The sequence below is a fragment of the Pan troglodytes genome, chromosome 4 (genome assembly GCF_028858775.2).
Source record: "Pan troglodytes isolate AG18354 chromosome 4, NHGRI_mPanTro3-v2.0_pri, whole genome shotgun sequence".
In the NCBI taxonomy this organism is placed as follows: domain Eukaryota; kingdom Metazoa; phylum Chordata; class Mammalia; order Primates; family Hominidae; genus Pan; species Pan troglodytes.
In genome coordinates, this window is record NC_072402.2 from 93,579,595 (window position 1) to 93,599,557 (window position 19,963).

The following is a 19,963-nucleotide window of genomic DNA, read 5'->3' on the forward strand; positions in this document are numbered from 1 at the left end:
AAAATTCCATTTAATTTTATTTATTCAGCCAGCATTTAATAAAATGTTTTCATTTATGTAATTTGGTAATTACACTCCAAAAGAGCTATATAAAAAAGTAAAAGTCATGTTTAACCCTGTCTTTCCATTGTTAATATTTTGTTTTCCCTTTTGATTGATTCATATGCAGTGCTAGTTACATTTTACAAAAAAAGAGACTACATTGTACTAGTGTGTTATAAAATATCAATCACATATCTAAGCATAAAATTTTAAATAATGTGAATTTCCCACAAATTAAAATTTTGTCCAACATTAAATTTTGGCGGGGCACAGTGGCTCACACCTGTAATCCCAGTGCTATGGGAGGCCAAGGTGGGAGGATCATTTGAGGACAGGAGTTTGAGACCAGCTTGGCAAGATCTCATCTCTACAAAAAAAAAAAAAAAAAAAAAAAAAAGCCAGGTGTGGTGAGGGTGCATGCCTGTAGTCCCAGCTACAGAAGAGGCTGGAGGCTGAGACATTAGGATCACTTGAGCCCAGGCGTTTGAGGCTGCAGTGAACTGTGACTGTATTGCTGCACTCCAGCCTGGGCAACAGAGTCAGACCCTGTCTCTGAAATAAAATTTAATTTTTTTCAGACTCAAGAAAATGCACATAGTTTTTATATTGTTGGCACATGATACCACTACTTTAGCAGAAAAAGAGAAATATCTGACAGGTTTATTAGGATAAGCTGAATTGTGAAAGTTTTGAATTAAGGCAACTATTTGGGCTTGCATTTCTCACAAAAATGCCATGGCCTTCAGTGTATTTCTGTCTCTTTGTTTTCACATAGAGTCAGCCCTCTGTTTCTGTGGGTTCCACGTTCATGTATTCAATCAGCCATGGATAAAAAATATGTGAGAAAAAAAGGATGGTTTTATTTTTTACTGTTGTCACTTTTAAAACAATACAGTAAAACAATTTACATAGCATGTACATTGTATCAGGTATTATAAGTAATCTACAGATGGTTTAAAGTATATGGGAGGATGTGCACAGGCTACTTGCAAATACTATGCCATTTTATATCACAGTCTTGAGCATCTATGGTTTTTTGCATCTGAGAGCGGTTCTGGAACCAATACCCCAGGACATCTAGTATGATGGAATAGACTATTGTATCAGTGGAACCTCAGTCAACTCTCCCTAAAGACCCCTTGGGATTTATCAAATAGTTAATTATTGTTAGCATAGAAGATGTAATTTAAAACTATAAGTATTATCCAAGATACACAAAGAACAATTATACATATTTTAAGGAGGGCAGATATCGTGAAGTATTTGTACAATTCCTGTGAAAAGTCACTTGAGAATATAAGGTGCCCTGTCCAGTGAACCTGCGTCGAGTAGTGTAACGCAGCTATGACATTGGATAGCCCTGTGGTGCCCTGTTATGCCCCACTGGAAGTAATAAGCGATTCCAAAACATCATTTAAAGAAACCACCTGGTTGTGAACAAAGGGCCGGTCTATGGATCGCTAGTAAACCTTTTAAAAGCAGAGTGAGCCATACTTTCTTGTGCTAAATTGCTTAGATATGTGAACAAATACTATCATCAACCTTTGACAAAAAATTGTAATGTCTACATGTCACTTGACATTTTCTTAATAAAGGAAAACTTAAAAAGAGGATAATGTACACACAAACACACACACACACACACACACACACACACACACAGGAACCTGCACCCCACAAACGTTTCAACTGGACTTCATTTCTGCATTCTGAAATGATGTTCCTTTCATTATGTTCTAAAGAATAAATGGAAACAAAGGTAGTTGATAGACAGATATTCTTAAATAAGTCATTTTTTTTTGTTTTGTTTCTGAGATGGGATTTTTGCTCTGTTGCCCAGGCTGGAGTACAGTGGCGTCATCTTGGCTCACTGCAACCTCCGTCTCCTGGGTTCAAAGAATTCTCCTGCTTCAGCCTCCCCAGTAGCTGGGATGCAGGCACTTGCCACCGCACCTGGTTAACATTTGTATTTTTAGTAGAGATGAGATTTCACCATGTTGGCCAGGCTGGTCTCGAACTCTTGACCTCATGTGATCCACCTGCCTTGGCCTGCCAAAGTGCTAGGATTACAGGCATGAGCCATGGTGGCTGGCAATAAGTAACTCTTATGAAATTTTGGCAAAATAATGATCTGTTGCATCATTCTGCTTTGTTAATTCAATCATTTAATACTATGTCATGAGCATTGTATTTGTCCTTAAGTAGTCTGTGACAATCAGATATAATCAGAGTATGTATATCTGGTATAATCAGAGTAATATATGACCTCATATATATTATGGAGTCATTTGTGAGACACTGTTACGGTGATTATGCTTGCAAGTTTCTAGAGTGAGATAACATAGACCGAAATCTGGAATTTGCTACATATTTGACATATTATATATTAAATATATAATCTGAATAGGTCTATTACATAATGAGACAGATTTAATGGACAGATCACCGTATATTTTCTAGCATAAATAATAAATAAAAAGGAACCATAATTTCTAGACAAAAGTGAGTTTTCAGTGTAGATTTCATGACTAACACTACTAGTACCTCTATCACCATGTGCAACAGCGTGTAACTTTTCTCTCCCATTTTGGGTCAAAAAGACTGAAGTATAGAGGGGATATACAATTCGTCAAGGTCACATATCTAGTAAGTAGAACATTTCAGATTTCAATTCAAATTGTGTCATCCCCAAAACACTCACTCATAATCACTGTAACAGTGTCCCACAAATGACTCCATAAAGTTCCACAATGAAGATATATCAAAATTCACTTGAATGAATATTTAAACATATTTCCAAATTAAGCTGTGTAAATGATAGTATGGTAAATATATTGTATATAATCATTTCTCTTTTCTTCTTTTGGTTTTTAGAAAATAAAACTAAGTTAATACATTTTTATATTCCAGCATGTTAAGCTTTATCAGCATTATAATTTTTACATATTTTATTTCATATATGCTTTCTTTTAAAGCAGTTAAGTGCTCACTTCATGTTGAAATTTTTAATTTTTAGTTTTTGGGGGTACATAGTAGGTGTATATATTTATGGCGGTACATAAGCTATTTTGATAAAGGCATACAATGCGTAATAGTCACATCAGAGCCAATGAGGTATCTATTACCTTCTTTCTATGTGTTACAAACAATCCATCTTTTTAAGTTACCTTAAAATCTACAATAAATTATTGTTGACCATAGTCACCCCTTTGTGCTATCAAATACTGGATCTTATTCATTCTATCTGACTATATTTTGGTATCCATCAGCCAATTACACTTACTCCTGCCCCCAGCCCCCAGTACCCTTCCCAGCCTCTGGTAACCATTGTGCTACTCCATGAGTAGCACATTGAACTCCAGTAGTTCAATTGTTTTAATTTTTAGCTTCTGCAAATAAGTGAAAACATGCAAAATTTGTCTTTCTGTGCCTGAATTATTTCACTTAACATGGTGACCTCCAGTTAGATACATGTTGTTGCAAGTGACAGGATGTGATTTTTTTTCATAATTGATTATTACAACATTGTGTATAGGTACCTTTTCTTTTATTCATTTACTTGTTAATGGAAACTTAGGTTACTTCTAATTCTTGGCTATTATGAATAGTGCTGCAATAAACATGGGAGTGTAAATATTACTTCACTATACTGAGTTCCATTCTTTTGTATATACCTAGCTGTGGGATTGCTGGATCATAAGGTAACTCTATTTATTGTCTTTTGAGGAACGGCCAAACTATTCTCCATAGTGGGTGTACCAATTCACATTCCTGACAAGAGTGTATAAGGGTTCTATTTTCTCCACACCTCCGCCAGCATTTGTTATTGCATGTCTTTTGGATAAAAGCCACACTGGGGTGAGATGATATCTCATGGTAGTTTTGATTTGCATTTCTCTGATGATCAATGGTGTTGAGCACTTTTCATGTACCTGTTTGCCACTTGATGTATTCTTTTGAGAAATGTCTGTTTAAACCCTTTACCCATTTTTAGCCAGATTATTAGTTGTTGTTGTTTTCCTTTAAAAGTTGCTTGAGCTCCTTTTATATTCTGGTCATTAATCCCTCGTCAGGCAGATAGCTTGCAAATATTTTCTCCCATTCTGTCTGTCGTCTCTGCATTATGTTGATTGTTTCCTTTGCTGTGCAGAAATTTTTTAACTTGATGTAATCCAATTTACTCATTTTTGCTTTAGTTGTCTGCAAAAATGGGCATTGCTCAATAAATCTTTGTCCAGTTCAATGTCCTGAAGAGTTTCTCAAATGTTTTATTATAGTAGTTTCATAGTTTAAGGTCTTAATTTTAAGTCTTTCATTCATTTTGATTTGATTATTGTATATGGCAAGAGATAGGGGGCTACTTTCACTCATAGACATATGGATATCCAGGTTTTCCAGCACCGTTTATTGAAGAGACTATGCTTCCCCCAATGTATGTTTTTTGTATTCTTGTCAAAACTGAGTTCACTGTAGTTGTATAGATTTTCTTCTGGGTTCTCTATTCTGTTCCATTGGTCTATGCATCGGTTTCTATCCCAATACCATGCTGGTTTGGTTATGATAGCTCTGTAGCATAATTTGAAGTCAAGTAATGTGATTCCTCCAGTTTTGTTCTTTTTGCTCTGCATGGCATTGGCTATCCTAGGTCTTTTGTGATTCCACATAAATTTTAGGATTGTTTCTGCTATTTCTGTGAAGAATATCATTGGTATTTTGATAGAGATTGCATTGAATCTATAGATTGCTTTGGGGAGTATGGTCATTTTAACAATATTGATTCTTTCAATTTCTGAACATGAAATATCTTCATTTTTGTGTTCTCTTTGATATCTTTCACCATTGTTTTACAGTTTTCATTGTAGAGATCTTTTACTTCTTTCAGTAAATTCCTAGGTATTTTATTTTATTTGTAGTTACTATTAATGAGATTACTTTCTTGACTGTTTTTTTCAGATTGTTTGCTGTTTGGCTATAGAAATGTTACTAATTTTTCTATGTTGGTTTTGTATCCTGCAAATTTACTGAATTCATTTATGACTTCAATAGTTTGTTGCTATAGTCTTTAGGTTCTTTCAAATGTAAGATTATATCATCTGTAAACAATGATACTTTGACTTATTATCTTTCAATCTGGATGCCCTTTATTTCTTTCTGTTGTCTGATTCCCCTCGATGGGACTTCCAGTATGATGTATAACAACAGTCGTGAAAGTAAGCGTTTGTCAAGTTCCACGTATTAGAGGAAAGGCTTTCAGTTTTCCCTCATTTAGCATAATACTAGCTGTGGGTCTGTTGTGTATTGCTTTTATTGTGTTGAGGTATGCTTTTTCTATACTCACGTTGTTGAGGGTTTTTATCATAAAGGAATGTTGAATTTAGTCAAATGCCTTTCCAGTGTCAATTGAAAAGATCATATGGTTTTCATCCTTCATTCTGTTGATATGATGTATAACACTGATTGATTTGCATATGTTCAATCATCTTTGCATCCCTGGAATAAATACCATTTCATCCTAAAGAATGATCTTTTTAATTTGGTTTGCTAATATTTTGCTGAGGATTTTTGCATCAGTGTTCATCATGGATATTGGCCTGTACTTTTTCTTTTTTCTTTTTCTTTATCTTTGATGTGTCTGTCTATTTTCTGTATCAAGGTAATACTGCACTTGTAGAATGAATTTGGAAGTATTCTCTCCTCTCCTGTTTTTCAGAATAGTTTGAGTATGATTGGTATTAGTTCTTTTTTAAGTGATTGGTAAATTTTAGAAGTAAAGCCATTAGATCTCAGGCTTTTCTTTGCTAGGAGACTTTTTATTATGGCTTTGATCTCACTATTTGTTATTGATCTGCTCAGATTATGTATTTCTTCATGGTTCAATCTTAGTAGGTTTCTTATATATAGGAATTTATCAGTTTCTTCTAGGTTTATTAATTTATTGGCATATAGTTGTTCATAGTAGCCTCTAACTATCCTTTGAACTTCTGCAGTAATGTTTGTAATGCATCCTTTTAAATCTCTGATTTATGTATTTGGGTCTTCTCTTTTTTTCTGTAGTGAGTCTGGCTAAAATTTGTCAATCTTATGTTTTCAAAAAACCAACTTTTTGTTTCTTTGATCTGCATTTTTTAAAATTTAAATTTTATTTATTTCTGCTCTTATATTTATTATTTCTTTTACTCTTCTAATTTGGCGTGTGGTTTACTCTTGTTTTCCTAGCTCTTTATGATGCATAATAAGGTTGTTTGCTTGAGGGTTTTTTTTTTTTTTTTTTGACGTAGGAGCTTATCGCTTTAAATTTTCCTCTTAGTACCGCTTCTGCTGTATCTCCATGGGTTGTCATACATTATGTTTCCATTATCATTTGTTTTAAGAAAATTTTAAATTTCTTTCTTGATTTTTTCATTAACCCACTGGTCATTCAGAAGCATATTGTTAAATTTCCATGTGTTTTCAGAGTTTCAGAAATTCTTCTTCTTATTGATTTCCTCTTATTTGATCTTATTGTGGTCAGAGAAATAGTATATTTAATTTCATTGAAAAAATTTAAGACTTGTTTTGTGGCCTAACATATGGTCTGTCCTTCAGACTAATACATGTGCTGTGCAGGAGAATATATTCTGCAGCCATTGGACGAAATGTTCTATAAATATCTATTAGTTTGGTCTACAACGCAGACTAAGTCTAATGTTCCTTTGTTCATTTTCTGTCTGGATGATCTGTCCAATGCAGACAATGGGGTATTGAAGTCCCCAGCTATTATTGTATTGAGGTCTATCTCTCTCTTTAGCTCCAACAGTATTTGCTTTCTATATCTGAGTGCTCCACTGTTGAGTGCATATGTATCTATAATTCTTATATTCTTGCTGAATTAACCTCTTTATCCTTATATAATGACATTCTTGTCTCTTCTTATAGTTTATGCCTTGTGATCTATTTTGTCTGATATGATTATAGCTATTTCTGCTCTTTTTTGATTCCATTTGCACAGACTGTCTTTTTTTCATCGATTTATCTTCAGTGTATGTGTATCTTTATAGGAGCAGTATGTTTCTTGTTAGCAACATATCATTACATTTATTTTTTATCTATTCAGCAGCCACTATAGGTCTTTCTGTGTCTTTTGATTGAAGATTTAGAGCATTCAATGTTATTATTGTCAAGTAAGGACTTAATCCTGCCATTTTGTTATTTGTTTTCTCATTGTTTTGTGGTCTTCTCCTCCTTTGTTTCTTCCTTCTTGTCTTCCTTTTAGTGAAGGTAATTTTCTCTGGTAGCATGTTTTAATTTCTTGCTTTTTATTTTTTGTGTATCTCTTATAGTTTTTTTTATTTGAGGTTATCATGAGGCTTGCACAGAATATCTTATAAGTCACTATTTTAAATTCATGGCAACTGAGCACTGATAGCATAAGCAAACAAACTAACAAGCAAAGAGAAAATTAATAAAAATTACACTTTAACTTCTATGCTCTACTTTTTAACTTTTTGTTGTTTCTATTTATATCTTGTACTTTCTGTATCTTGAAAAGTTGTAGTAGTTATTTTTGATTAGTTCATCTTTTAGTCTTTCTAATCAAGATATGAGTAGTTGACACTAGTAATTACGGTATTATTCTATTCTGTGTTTTTCTATGTATATACTATTACAAGTTAGTTTTACACCTTCACGTGAATTCTTATGCTCATTAACATCTTTTTTCTTTCACATTGAAGAACTCTCTATATCATTTATTGTAGGACAGGTCTGGTATTGATGAAATTCCGCAGCTTTTGTTTGGGAAATTATTTATTTCTCCTTTGTGTTTGATGGGTATTTTGACTGGATACGCTATTGTCACAGGATCCTTAGGGTGTAGTTTTTTCAGCTGGAAAACTCTGTGGCCAGTGGCACTTTTGCCCAAGTTTTGCTCAGGCCCTCTGGGCTTGTTCAGCCTACTCGACCTGGAAGGCTGAGCTTGAATCATGCTACCAGCCCAGATCCCATGCCTGCCAAAGGCAAGGCAGGTATGGAGCGGCAATGGGTGTGTGAGCGAGTGTGGCATCCGGCCACTGCACACAGCCAGGTGTGCCAGCTGTGGCAGGGCAGGCAGCTCCAGCTGGCAGTATAGGCACTGGATCCATGTAAGGCTGCAGCTGGATCAGGCATAATGCAAGCAGCTTCCACTTTGGCTCCAGGGAAGACGGTGGCACTTGAAAGCTTGGAGATACCAGGAATCACAGAGCCCTGGAGAGAGCATCACAGCCCTGGCTCAGAGAGCCCTTAGGCCTGGGAACCATGAAGGGCTGCAGCTCATCTCTCCTTCTTGTCACCTGCAATGTGGTGGGCAGCAGGCAAGTTTCAGCCCTGTTTGTGTTACAGCTCTTTCAGTCCTACTATTTGGTGAGTGCCTAGTTCTTGTCCTGCATTCAGGAAGAATGAGATACTTGGACAACTGGAGATTGAGCAAGGTGGAGAAGAGCTTCACTGAGTGACAGAAGAGCTCTCAGGGGATCTGAAGTGGGTAGCTCCTTCTGCAGGCAGGTTGTCCTGATGAGTTTCCAGCCTTCAGTGGAGAGGAGACCCATGGTGGATATTTCCTTTCTACAGCTGGTAGTCCTGATGTCTGTGTAACTCTGGCTGAATCTGGGGTTTTTATGGGCTCAGAAGGAAGGAAGAGCATGCTGATTTGTCCATGGACAGCCATGCGAGGGCCCAGGAAAAGCACCGTAAGTTCTCCCTCCAGGCCACAGAGTCTACCTGGAATTGGCAGCCAGGCCCCCAGGCTTCAGGCTGTCCCTGACTTAAAGATAAGGTTTCACCAGGGACCTGCCCCTTTCTGCCCAGAAGCCTGTCTGCCTCCCGCCATCAACAGTGTCCAGGCTGTTTGGGGGTAAGGGGCACCTGCAGACCCACACCCAAGTTGCCCTCAGTGCCCTCGGCCTCCTTCTCACAATCATCAGTTCCCAAAGTTTCAGAGGGGACAAAGGTGGTGGGTGTCTGGCATGTTAGAGCTGCCCTGAGTGTGCACACACCCTGCTGGGTTAGGACAGATCCAGGGCTCAGCTTCAATTTTGCTCTGAAATCAGAGCAGATGCCATGAGTAGGGAGAGGTCTGGGAGTGAGAGCAGACACTTCTGAGCATGCAGTGGCAGGGAAGGCTTCCCGGGCCCCCAAGAGGGCAGGGATGCCCAGATCCAGAGCTGCAGTTGAGCAAATGCATGCGGTTGCACCTGCGAACATGGGCTCCTGCCCTGCCAACTCAGTAGGGGGTGGGGCTCCTGCCTGTTCCTAGGTCTTACAGGTTCCATGGACCATGCAACCCTGGCTACGCATCCCCTGCTGCAGCTGCCATCTTGGCAGGGGCTGCTCCAGGCAGGCTGCCACTGCCATCACTTTTGTAGGATAAAAGTGTTTTTCTTCAGCACTTTAAATATGTCATGCCACTCTCTCCTGGCCTGTAAGGTTTCCACTGAAAAACGTGTTACCAGATGTATTGGGGCTTCATTGTATGTTATTGTATGTATTGTATGTGTATTATTGCTTTTCTCTTGCTGCTTTTAGGATCCTTTCTTTAACCTTTCTCTTTGGAGGTTTGTTTATTACATGTCTTGAGGTAGTTTAACTCGGTTTAAATCTGCTTAGTCTTCTATAACCTTCTTATACTTGAATATTGATGTCTTTCTCCAGGTTTCGGAAGTTCTGTTATTACTCTTTTGAATAAAATTTATACCCCTATCTCTCTCTCCTCTGACTCTATATTTCTAAATAGCCTGTCTTCAAAATCACCAATTCTTTCTTGTTCTAAATCAATTCTGCTGGTAAGGGGCTCTGATGCATTCTTCAGCATGTCAGTTGCATTTCTCACCTCCAGAATTTCTGCTTGATTCTTCTCATCTCTTTGTTAAATATATCCGATAGTATTCTGAATATCTTCTCTGTGTTATTTTGAATTTTGTTGCATTTCCTCCAAACAGCTATTTTAAATTCTCTGTCTGAAAGGGCACATATCTCTGTCTCCTTAGGATTGGTCCCTAGTGTGTTTTTTAATTTGGTGAATGCATGCTTTCATGGATGGACTTGATGCTTGTGAATGTTCATAGGTGTCCAGACATAAAAAAGTTTAGCGTTTATTTTATTCTTTGCAGTCTGGGCTTGTATGTGTATAACCTTCTTGAAATAGCTTTCAAGGCATTCAGAAGGACTTGGGGGTTATAAATCTGATATTTTTGTCTCTGCAGCCATATCTGCATTAAGGTCCCATTAGCCCAGTAATGCTGTGGCTCTTGCAGATTTTTTGAGGTACCACCTTGTGGTCTTGGATAAGATCTGGACAAATTCCCTTCACTACCAGGCAGAGATTCTTGTTCTAATCTCTTATTTCTCTCAAATGAATGAAGTCACTCTCTTCCTTTCCTGAGCTACCTGGAGTTGAGGAGAAGTGACACAGCACTTCTGCAGCCACTGCTCCTGGGACTGTGCTGGATCAAACCTGAAACTAGCACAGTACTGGGTCTCACCTAAGACCTACAGCAATCACTGCCTGGCTATCACCTATGTTGACTCAGGCCCTAGGGCTCTATACTCAGCAAGTTGCAAAGCCAGTCAGGATTGTGTCTTTCCCTTCCGGGTGATCAGTTCCACTGGCTCTGGGTGAGTCCAGAGATACTGTCTAGGAGCCAGGGCCTGGAGTTGGAAAACTTGGATTCTACCTGCTTTTCTATTCTTCTGTAGCTGAGCTGGCACCCACACCACAAGACAAAGTTCTTCCCGCTCGTATCTTCCCTTTCCACAAGCAGAGGAGTCGCTCTCCATGTCCACCACCACACCAAGCCCACAACGAGTACTGCCTGGTTACTGATGATGATCACTCAAGGTCCAGGGGCTCTTCAGTCAGCTTGTAGTGAATGCTGCCAGGCCTGGGACTCTCCCTTCATGGCAGTGATTTTCCCTGTGGCCCAGAGAAGGTCCAGAAATGCTGTCTGAGAGCCAAGGCTTGGAATTGGGGAAGCCAAGAGCCAACTTGGTGCTCTACCCCACTGTGGCTCTGCAGGCGCTTATACTGCAAGATAAAATCCCCTTTACTCTTCATTCTACTTTCCTCAAAGAGAAGCAGTCTCTCCCCATAACCACCACACCTAGGAATGTGCTGGGTCACACCTGAAGCCAGTGTATCTCAGAGTCTCATCCAAAGCCTACGGTGGGTCCTACCTGGATACCACTGATTTTGCAGGGACAAAGGACACTTTAGTCCCTAAATGATGAATCCTGCCAGAAGTGGGTCATTACCTTCAAGGGAGCAGATCCCCTTCTGGCCCAAGGTGTGTCTAGATATGTTGTCCAGAAACTAGGGCCTGAAATGGGATCCTCATAACTCTGCCCAGTTCCCTACCCTACTGTGGCTGAGCTGGTATCCAAGATGCAAGACACAGTCCTCTTTACTCTTCCTTCTTCTCTCCTCAAGTGGAGGGAAGGATACACTCCTGGATGCCTGGGTTTGAGGCAGGAAAGGCACAAGCACTTTCTGGGCCACTATAGCAGGTGTCTCACTAATTCATGTTCCCCCCATGTCTGCTGGCTCTGAGTCCAGCACAACACTAGGACTTGACCCAAAATTGCAGTCCTTGTGACCTAAACTGCCTTTCAAGTTTATTTAGGACTCTAGAGCACGATGGCCTGCAGTTCTGGGGCTTGCCAGAACTCAGGTTGTGAACATTGACATGGATGATTCCCCAGTTGCTGGGGCTGGTCTAAATGCTCCCTCCGTGGGCACCAGCTGAGTTCTGCCTGCTGTTGCTTTCTGCTGTGACAGGGCAGCCCTGAGCTCCAATGTAAAGTCCTGCAATCGCTGTGTTCTTCCTCCCCCAAGAACAGATTCCCTCTCTGTACTATGCATCCACTGTTTGGGAATGTGGATGGGGGAATGTAAGTGATTCAACACGCGTTCCTACACTCTTCAGTGTTTCTTTCCATAATATGATGTTAAAACCAGGTACTGTGATCGTTCACCTGATTTGATGCTCCTTTATGTGGATAGTCGTCCAATTGGGTATTCTTGAGGGGAGGTCAATCAGTGACCTATTTGGCCATCTTGTTATGCCTCTACATGTTTTTAATTTCATTTTAAAATTTAATATGTTTTAGGATTGAATGTTTTAGGATTGAATGAATATAAAATTTAATATATATTCATAATTTAATATGTTTTAGGATTGAATAAATATAAAATTTAATATGTTTAGGATTGAATGTTTTAGGATTTAATGAGAATATGCAAATTGTTTACTTTATATAATTGTTAAAATTACATTGATTTAAGGCTAAGTACTTCAAATGAGACAAATATCCTCCTGTGAAAACAGTAAATGTGGAAGCAAAATATATTACAAGGAAAACCTAAGACAGTTGCTGGAAGTGGAATAGGTGGAAAATTAATATCCTTTTTACACATTAGATTTCTGAGCTTATGTTGATTTTCAGTATTTTTGTGTCTTAATATTAACAAAATTCATTTTGACACTGTTTCTTAATGCGTTAAAGGAATATTTATGATCAGAAACAAATTTTCAACGGTGACTTTACTATGTCTGAATTCTTATTATTCAAGAGATAAAAGGGCATAAAAAACAAATGTCCAAAGGCATAGACCGATATTAAGAACAAAAATATATAATCGCAACCTCACTTGATTTAATAATAATTTAACATTTTTTTTCTTTACACACACATACAAACCTGAGAATAATTGGTAAGATCTATCTTTCCCTTTGTTCATATGCTCTTGAATATTTATCAGTGTTCACATTTTTATTCATTTTGTACATGTGTCTCTTTTGTGACTCCTAGGCAATCAAATACCAGACTACCTGATTACTGAGCAATTTTTCCTTCCTAATTCACTTCTCTACAATTTCTGCCCTTAATTTTTGTTGAATTTTATCATGTTAAGTTGTACAAACATTTTAAGTTTGAATGCTTTCAGAACAGTCATATTATAAACCAGTATTTGACCCTCATGGAGGTGTCATCAACCACTGCCTCAGTTCAGAAAGTTTTAATTATACTGCATCATCTATAGGTGCAGGAAGAGGTGTGAGATTCCCATCATCTTCCCACTAGACTTTCAGGATTCAACTCCCTCTTCCTTGATAATAAAGGGACTTTGGAGCATTGTGTATGGAATCATGTATTTTAATGACAAAAAAGATAGGACGCGTATCATTCATGCTCTGTACTCAGATAAGTGACATGCTGATGCTTACAAGGAAAGCCACAATGGTCGGGCATGGTGGCTCATGCCTGTAATCCCAGCACTTTGGGAGGCCGAAGCAGGTGGATCACCTGAGGTCAGGAGTTCGAGACCAGTCTGACCAACATGGAGAAACTCTGTCTCTACTAAAAATACAAAATTAGCCTGGCGTGGTGGTACATGCCTGTAATCCCAGCTACTCGGGAGGCTGAGGCAAGAGAATCAGTTGAACCTGGAAGGTGGAGGTTGCGGCGAGCTGATATCACACCACTGCACTCCAGCCTGGGCAACAAGAGCAAAAATCTGTCTCAATAATACTAATACTAATACTACTACTACTACTAATAATAAAGGAAATCCATAATGGAAGGGATAGCTAGTGTATTCCTTGCATTTAGGCAATGGGTTATTCTGATTGGAGTAAGATTTGGGAAATTTATGTATGCTGGCTCAACCACCAGTTTGCTCCTAGGCTATGAAATACCAGACTCTTTCTAATTATTGGAGATTCTTTCTTCTTGTAATTACTTTCAAGGTTTCTTCTCAGGCTTATATGCTCCCTACCAGCTCAGTGATAGACCCTCCGCATAATCCACATCATCTCTCCTTTTATTTCTTTTACCCCATTTAATATATCTTTCTCTCTCAGGTCTTTTTTCCCCAAAGGCGTTTTTCTCCTGCTACATTCTCCATGATAGCACTTTGAGGTTTTTGTTTTGCCTAAGCTAATTCCTCCATTCTTCTCCGCTGGAGAACCCCCAATTTTTGTAGTATGAATTCCTCAAGTGAGGAAATATAATAACCAGTTCAGGGAGAGTATAATTGGTCAAAGCTACTTATTTGCCTCAGATTTACATGAAATTTTTAAACAAATACAATTCCCCAAGCCGGGCATGGAGTCTCATGCCTGTAATCCCAGCAATTTGGGAAGCCAAGGCTGGTGGATCACTTGAGGTCAGGAGTTCAAGACCTGCCTGACCAACATGATGAAACCCTGTCTCTCATAATACAAAAATCAGCCGGGTGTGGTGGCACTTACCTGTAGTCCCAGCTACTCAGGAGGCTGAAACATTAAAATCACTTGAACCTGGGAGGCAGAGGTTGCAATGATCCAATATTCTGCCATTGCATTCCAACCTGGGTGACAGAGAGATACTCTGTCTCAAAAACAAGCAAGCAAGCAAACAAACACAAACAAATATAATTCCCCAAACCCACTCCATAATGAACTCAGAATTTATGAAAGCCTTTTTACTTTTTATAACAGTCCCTCAAGTGATTATGATATACAGTGTAGATTAAGAAACACTACTTTATGCCAATTATTTCAGTTCCATTCCTCTTGCTACTGAATGTCCCATTTCTCTTGCTACTGATTGATTTGGGCTGAAAAAAATATGAGCATCCTTCATAACTCTGACAAATAGGACATGAGAAGAAGTTTTCTATGGGACTTCTGAAAAATGTTTACTGACTCTTTAAACTTAAAGAAGGCAGAGGCCTACTTAATTTTATATGAGCATTCTCATGTCAAGAATTGAGCCCTGCGATTTCTGTAGTCATCTTGTGATGATAAAGACTGGGTAAGGATAAATCCAAAAAGCTAAAATGTGTTATAAGATGCAGAAACTTTGGCTGTTCAATATGTTTGACCTAATTACTTGGTTAATCCAGTAGCCAGGACTTTTTCATATAATAAACAATTAATTAAGATATTTTACTTTAGATTTTTGATTTCTTGCACCTCATTTTGTGGAGGAGGGGTCTAAAAAACCCAATACCTGTATCAACGACAAAAATCTCTTGTTTCTCTCATTTAAACCCTTGAAGTTATCAGGAAGAAACATGTATATTAATTATGTATTCAGTCACAAATAATTGGGAAAAATAACATTTATATTTTTGCATTAATGCAGTCCAAATTTTCCGTATTTCACTTAGAATTCATTTATCACTTAAAACAATTATCTTCTAATTTCAGCTTAAATTAATTTTTCACTGCAACTGGAATATTGGGAATTTCATAGGATATATGGATGTGTGTGTTTGGGGACAAGAAAAAGGAGACGATATTTTCTGAATAAATATAGTGCATATATATAAATAGGATAAATATGTAATATATATTATTTCTTTTTTATGAACTGTATGGCTCTGAAAACCTTAGAAAGTCATTATTCCCTTGTGCCTAGCTCAAGAATGACTCTCATTTACTTTGTGATAATTTAGAACAACTCGAACCTTCCATAAATTATTTAATCATATTCCCTCTGGATGAGAAAATAAAGGGTGTTGGTTGGATATGTGTGTTATAAGAGATGTAAGAGATGTAAACACTATAGAAATAGCATTTCATCTTCTTGGTGGAAATGACTTGAGTGATGACAGCAAACCAGAGAGCTGAAATTTATAAAAATAACTTTATAAATGGTATTAAGCTGATTTGTTCTCATGATTGCTTCGTTTATCACATATTATCATTCTCTCATCCATCAGTGACAAGGCCGAGTCACTAACTACAAAGTCCACCAACACAAAACAACTTCTTTTTGGTTATGAAATATTTCTGGGATTTGTCATGTGCGAAGAACAGATGTTAGCAGAAATCCCAAAGAACTGCCTTATGGTAATCATAAGTCTGTAACATGTAACAGATAACAGGTAATATGTACATATAACAGAACATGTAACTGCAATAACTCAATGACTAAGGTTGAATGTCATTTTTCTACTGCCCACGTATCCCCATATAGATGCTTGTGGGGGAAAAAATTTCAGTTTTTTTAATGTTAATGGAGAAGTCAGAGATGACACAGGTATTGGATTGGATTTTCCCTAGCTTTATCAATAACAGATTAGAAGAGGCAATATGTGTCATTAAATAGGGAAGTTATAAAACAATAGTAAAAGTAATAAAAAATAATCAGCATATAGCTTTGTATAGGGCAATATAAAATATATTAAACAACTATGGCTCATGTCTTTAACAGCAATAAATTTAAAAAATAAAGAACACAGTTGAGTTTACTTTTCTCTGTGAAGAATATTAAAATCTCTTTGCCCTAGTCAGGGTATAGAATATTAGAGCTGACAGATTTTCACCAGAAAATTACATAATGACAATATTCTAGATCGCTATAATAAGAATTTCAGAGAACTCGGTTTTAGCATTATTGTCTTTGCTTAAATTTGAGAAATAATTCTGAGTTGATTGTCTTTATCCACGTTTTGACATGATGCTTGCAAAGACACTATGAATTTTGTTGTTTCATGTCCCTATATGAAAATTTCACTCAGACTTTATTACACAATGAAAAGCTCTGTCTTTTCCTAATGGCATGGTAAGCATCCTTTTATAGGATAATTAGACTCATGAAACTCATCGTGTTTATGTACTTGCTGTAGCTGTCAACAAGCCTAGCACAAAGATCTGTGCTCATTTCTCCTTGCTCCCCTCAGGCTAGGCTCTCTAAAAAACATTTTCTCCTTACTCTATTTATTTTTTTGCCTTTTTTGTTCTAACTTTATTGAGGTATGATTGACAATAAACATTTTATATATATATAAGTCATAGCACTTAATGATTTGATATACCTATCCCTGTGCAGTCTTCACCACAAGCAAGTGAATTAACATATCCATCACTTTACATGCTTACTTTTTTTTGTGTGTGGTGAGAATACGTAAGATCTTGGCAAATTTCAGATTCCAAGTATACAATACAGTACTGTTAACTATAACTATAACCACATTGCTATACATTAGCTCTCTATAACTTATCTTGCATAACTTCATATCCCTTGACCGACATCTCCTAATCTCTCCCTCCCCTGAGCCTGGGTGAGATGTGGTGATTCCAGCTCTGGGGATGGCACCGTAACATAATTTCCATGGACTAAAGAATGTCAAGTCCCTTGGTGGCCAAAGCTGTGTGTGTCCATTTGGGTGGTGAGGTCTGCTAGGTCCCTTAGTGGTGAACACTGCTAGAGTACTCCTGTTCTCTTTTTCCTTGTGGGTGGAAGTCATGGGCAAGGAGATCCCCCTTGATGCCCGGCCCCGGATGCGGGTGCACGGGGAGGGGCTGTGGCACCAGTGTCTGATGTGTGATTATAATGTAGAGGATGTGTGAAGCTAGTGTCTGGAGCATGGGGATGTGTGGAGCATCACGATGGCAGTGGTGCTGGTGTACAGAGCACCTATGTGCCCAGCCTGTGGTGCTGGTTTCTGAGGTGTCAGTGCTTGTCGAGTGGCTTTGGAGCCCGGGTTTGAACCATGCGTGTAGGTAGAATGACTGAAGCTCCAGGGGAAGGGATGTGCATGTTGCAGAGGGGAAGAGGGTTGGCTCAAGCTCAGGGTGGCATAGCAGCGGCCCCTTTTTTGAAGGGTTTACAGCAGCTGCAATGACGGTTGAAGTCCTCAGTGGTGATGGCTGCTGGTGTGCTTGGCTGGGGACTGCAGCACTCGTCATATTGCTGATGCTGATAGCCCCCACCCTTCTGTGCTCCTAGCCGTCTCCAGACATTTTCATCTCTGCTGGTCTCCTCGGTGAACCGGGTGAGGTGAAACCAAAGCTCATGTTTTGGGTAGCGCCTGAAAGTCTGGGGAAGCTGGTTGCTCACTCTGCTCATCTTTTTCTCCCAAGATAAACGAGCAGCCTTGTCATTGATGAAGTTTTCTCTCATTGCTGAGCTGTGACAACCAGGGGAATGGGGTGATTCAGGACACAATAAAACTATTCTTCCTCATCTTTTTGTGTAGTTTTTGTTTGTTTTTTCCTCCACAGTGCTGCTGTGCCTTTTTAACTGAACTCTGCTCTCCCAGAGATATCTTCATTTGTAAATAGCTGCCTAATTGTTAGTTTTGTGTAGATATGAAGACTAGAATCTCCTACTTCACTATCTTGCTGTCATCACTCCCCTCTCCATTCCTTTTTTAAATAGTTGTTTCTTTTTCTTTACCCTTTCCATGATTTTATTATAATTATAGCTTTTATTTCAAGCTCCCTTAAATGATTTGACTATATGCTCACTCTGTATTGGCTTTACCTCATTTAATCTGAAAACATTGCTTTGCTACAGCTATTATTTTATTTATACATTCATTTTATGTGCATTAAAGATATGAAAATTGAGAGTAGCAAAGTTAAATAATTGTTTATGCTTGCACATCAAATACATTTTCTAGGTCTGGTTTGAATTTGAAATTTGTGACACTAGATGCTGCAATCCAAACTCTATTGAAAGTCAGAAAAATAGAATTTGATCTGGTCTCAAAGAGTAATCTAATCTGTCCATTTTATTTCTTTCGCTTTCCTCAATCATTTTTCTTTTATTTCCTTTATCTTCTTCCCTTCCTCCCTCCCTTCCTTCCTTCCCTTAATTTTGTTTTTATTTCTCTTCTTTCTTATTTTATTATTTTAATCTTTCTGCTATGGTTTGGACATTTGGAGGAGAAGAAGTAAATGAGTTTTTGTGCTCTGTTAGTTCTCAGGAGCTTCAGAGAGCTGGCTGTCAAAAAGAGCCTGGCACTTCCCCTCTCTCTTGCTCCCTCTGTTTTCATGTGATATCTGGTACACACAGGTTCCTTTTCACCTTCTGCTATAAGTGGAAGGAGCCTGAAGCTCTGACCTTGCTTTGTGTGCAGTCTGCAAAACCATGAGCCAACTAAACTTCTTTTCTTCATAAGTTACCCAGCTTCAGGTATTCCTTGATAGCAACACAAAACTGACTAAGACACTAAGAAAGTGTCTTAGTCAACAATCCATTCTTGCAATGGAAACATTTCTTATGTGAACATATCTGACTAACAACATAACAGCCAGAGAGTTATATGGTTGTTAGAATTTTTAGTTGTTCCAGCCTGGGCAACATGGCTAAACTCCATCTGTACAAAAATTTTTAAAAAAATTAGCTGGGCATAGTGGCACATGGCTGTAGCCCCAGCTACTTGGGAGGCAAAGGCGAAAGGATAGCTTGAGCAGAGGAGGGGAGGTTGAGGCTGTAGTACACCAAGATCACACCACTGCATTCCAGTGTGAGTGACACAGTGAGACCCTGTCTCAAAAAAAATTTTATTTTGGTTGTCACATTAACCCTCCCATTCTTATTTTCTCTTCTCATTGAAGCCTAAACAGGAAAATATTCAAGCATATAAACACTTGTTATTTAAGAGAACAACTGTATGTTTAATACTGTATTTGTAGTTTTTCACTTCTGAAAAATTCTGAAAACTCTGAATAAAGCACTTTGTCCCACATTAATATCTCTGGTTGAAGAATCATTATCATTTCATGGTTACTTACAAGCTTTTGGTTACTTCTTTCTCTCCCTCTCATTTTCTTTGTTACTTTCTGTCAGAAAGCATTGTTTTCAAAACTGTTCCTTTAGAATATCATTTAGCTTTCACAGCTCATCATTAATTTACAGATTCTCTATGAATGGTGATGGTGTGTTTTCCAATACATTACTAGGAATATTTGATTTAGTGTCATTTGACGATTTAAAAATAAATGGCCTGCTGCACATTCTTAATCTCTTCATTCAGGGCATAGATTAAAGCTATGTGTTTTGGAGTTCTCTTCAGCCTTTTGGCACATCATTTTTTATTCTTAATCTGGAACATTTAGTCCATTGTATTTGTGAAAAGAATAAAAATATTTATATATGTATTTTATTCTATATATACAATTATATATTA